This window comes from Ranitomeya variabilis, chromosome 5 (genome assembly GCF_051348905.1).
Source record: "Ranitomeya variabilis isolate aRanVar5 chromosome 5, aRanVar5.hap1, whole genome shotgun sequence".
NCBI classification, from domain to species: domain Eukaryota; kingdom Metazoa; phylum Chordata; class Amphibia; order Anura; family Dendrobatidae; genus Ranitomeya; species Ranitomeya variabilis.
The window spans coordinates 387,569,131-387,572,977 of NC_135236.1; positions in this window are offsets into that span (position 1 = coordinate 387,569,131).

Sequence of the window (3,847 nt, forward strand, 5' to 3'; positions counted from 1 at the left end):
ATACCTGTGTGCTCCAAGTTTTGTCATTGTAGGCCTGTGTACCACTCTATTGCTGTCTGTTACTCTAATTACTGTATATACAGCACTATTTTGCATATAAAAAAGGGCCACATATTTGCCAGTGTGGTATTTCCGTGACAGCCCTCATATATCTGCGTGCTCCATGTCTGGTAATTGTAGGCCTGTGTACCACTTTTTTGCTGTCTGATTCTCTAATTTTATACAGCATTATTTAGCTTAAAAAAATATAAAAATGCAACATATTTGCAAGTGTGGAAATTCCGTGACAGCCCTCACATATCTGCGTGCTCCATGTTTGGTCATTGTAAGCCGGTGGACCACTTTTTTTGCTGTCTGATGCTCTCATTCTATACATCACTATTTAACTTCCAAAATTATAAAAAGGCCACATATTTGCCAGTGTGGTATTTCCGTGACAGCCCTCATATATCTGCGTGCTCCAAGTTTGGGCATTGTAGGCCAGTGTACCTCTTTTTTGCTGTCTGATACTCTCATTCTATACAGCAGTATTTAGCTTTCAAAATTATGAAAAAGGCCAAATATTTGCCTGTGTGGTATTTCCGTGACAGCCCTCATATATCCGCGTGCTCCAAGTTTTGTCATTGTAGGCCTGTGTACCACTCTATTGCTGTCTGTTACTCTAATTATATACAGCACTATTTTGCATATAAAAATAGGGCCACATATGTGCCAGTGTGGTATTTCCGTGACAGCCCTCATATATCTGTGTGCTCCAAGTTTGGTTATTGTAAACCGGTGTACCTCTTTATTTGCTGTCTGTTACTATAATTCTATACAGTATTATTTTGCATTAAAAAAAAAAGGCCACATATTTGCCAGTGTGGTATTTCCGTGACAGCCCTCATATATCTGTGTGCTCCAAGTTTGGTCATTGTTGGCCAGTGGACCCCGTTTTTTGCTGTCTGATAGTCTCGTTCTATACAGCACAACTTAGCTTCCAAAATCGTAAACAGACCACATATTTGACAGTGTGGTATTTCCGTGACAGCCCTCATATATCTGTGTGCTCCAAGTTTGGTCATTGTTGGCCAGTGGACCCCGTTTTTTGCTGTCTGATAGTCTCGTTCTATACAGCACAACTTAGCTTCCAAAATCGTAAACAGACCACATATTTGACAGTGTGGTATTTCCGTGACAGCCCTCATATATCTGCGTGCTCCAAGTTTGGTCATTGTAGGCCGGTGGAACCCGTTTTTTGCTGTCTGATACTCTCATTCTATACAGCAGTATTTAGCTTCCAAAATTATAAAAAGGCCACATATCTGCCAGTGTAGTATTTCTGTGACAGCCCTCATATACTGTATCTACGTGCTATACGTTTGGTCATTGTAGGCCTGTGTACCACCTTTTTTGCTGTCTGATACTCTGATTTTATACAGCACTATTTGGCTTAAAAAAATATAAAAAGGCCACATATTTGCCAGTGTGGTATTTCCGTGACAGCCCTCACATATCTGTGTGCTCCATGTTTGGTCATTGTAGGCCGGTGGATCCCTTTTTTTGCTGTCTGAAACTCTCATTCTATACATCACTATTTAGCTTCCAAAATGATAAAAAGGCCACATATTTGCCAGTGTGGTATTTCCTTGACAGCCCTCATATATCTGCGTGCTCCTAGTTTGGTCATTGTAGGCCGATGTACCTCTTTTTTTGCTGTCTGTTACTCTAATTCTATACAGCACTATTTTGCATTTTAAAAAAAGCCACATATTTGCCAGTGTGGTATTTCCCTGAAAGCCCTCGTATATCTGCGTGCTACACGTTTGGTCATTGTAGGCCAGTGGACCCCGTTTTTTGCTGTCTGATACTCTCATTCTATAGAGTAGTATTTAGCTTCCAAAATTATGAAAAGGCCACATATTTGCCAGTGTGGTATTTCCCTGAAAGCCCTCATATATCTGCGTGCTACACATTTGGTCATTGTAGGCCAGTGGACCCCGTTTTTTGCTGTCTTATACTCTCATTCTATACAGCAGTATTTAGCTTCCAAAATTATGAAAAGGCCACATATTTGGCAGTGTGGTGTTTCCGTGACAGCCCTCACATATCTGTGTGCTCCATGTTTGGTCATTGTAGGCCGGTGGATCCCTTTTTTTACTGTCTGATACTCTAATTATATACATCACTATTTAGCATAAAAAATGATAAAAAGACCACATATTTGACACTGTAGTATTTCCGTGATAGCCCTCATATATCTGCGTGCTCCTAGTTTGGTCATTGTAGGCCGATGTACCTCTTGTTTTGCTGTCTGTTACTCTAATTCTATACAGCACTATTTTGCATTTAAAAAAAAAGTCCACATATTTTCCAGTGTGGTATTTCCGTGACAGCCCTCATATCTCTGCGTGCTCCAAGTTTGGACATTGTAGGCCGGTGGACCCCGTTTTTTGCTGTCTGATACTCTCATTCTATACAGCAGTATTTAGCTTCCAAAATTATAAAAAGGCCACATATTTTCCAGTGTAGTATTTCCGTGACAGCCCTCATATATCTGCGTGCTCCTAGTTTGGTCATTGTAGGCCGATGTACCTCTTTTTTTGCTGTCTGTTACTCTAATTCTATACAGCACTATTTTGCATTTTAAAAAAAGCCACATATTTGCCAGTGTGGTATTTCCCTGAAAGCCCTCGTATATCTGCGTGCTACACGTTTGGTCATTGTAGGCCAGTGGACCCCGTTTTTTGCTGTCTGATACTCTCATTCTATAGAGTAGTATTTAGCTTCCAAAATTATGAAAAGGCCACATATTTGCCAGTGTGGTATTTCCCTGAAAGCCCTCATATATCTGCGTGCTACACATTTGGTCATTGTAGGCCAGTGGACCCCGTTTTTTGCTGTCTTATACTCTCATTCTATACAGCAGTATTTAGCTTCCAAAATTATGAAAAGGCCACATATTTGCCAGTGTGGTGTTTCCGTGACAGCCCTCACATATCTGTGTGCTCCATGTTTGGTCATTGTAGGCCGGTGGATCCCTTTTTTTACTGTCTGATACTCTAATTATATACATCACTATTTAGCATAAAAAATGATAAAAAGGCCACATATTTGACACTGTGGTATTTCCGTGATAGCCCTCATATATCTGCGTGCTCCTAGTTTGGTCATTGTAGGCCGGTGGACCCCTTTTTTTGCTGTCTGATACGCTCATTCAATACAGCAGTATTTAGCTTCCAAAAATTATAAAAAGGCCACATATTTTCCAGTGTAGTATTTCCGTGACAGTCCTCATATATCTGCGTGCTCCTAGTTTTGTCATTGTAGGCCGATGTACCTCTTGTTTTGCTGTCTGTTACTCTAATTCTATACAGCACTATTTTGCATTTAAAAAAATAGTCCACATATTTCCAGTGTGGTATTTCCGTGACAGCCCTCATATCTCTGCGTGCTCCATGTTTGGTCATTGTAGGCCGGTGGACCCCTTTTTTGCTGTCTGATACTCTAATTCTATACAGCACTATTTAGCTTAAAAAATATAAAAAGGCCACATATTTGCCAGTGTGTTATCGCTGTCAGATGTCAGATTTATTTGTGGCCTACAAAATGTGGAAACTCAGGCCTACATTCAGCTTTATTTGCTGTCTGTTACACTAGTTCCATACACTATTTTAGTTTACAAAAATTAACAAATACAGGTCACATATCGAACAGTGCGGTGTCCTGTTAAAAATACTTCTCTTTCAAGTTGTTATTGCTGCCTCATGACTGTGTTAAATGCTTCAACTACTACAATCACCATCATCATCTTCTGCCTAGAGGCAGTCACTGCGCACATAGAAAGACTGAGGACCAGAGTGTGAAC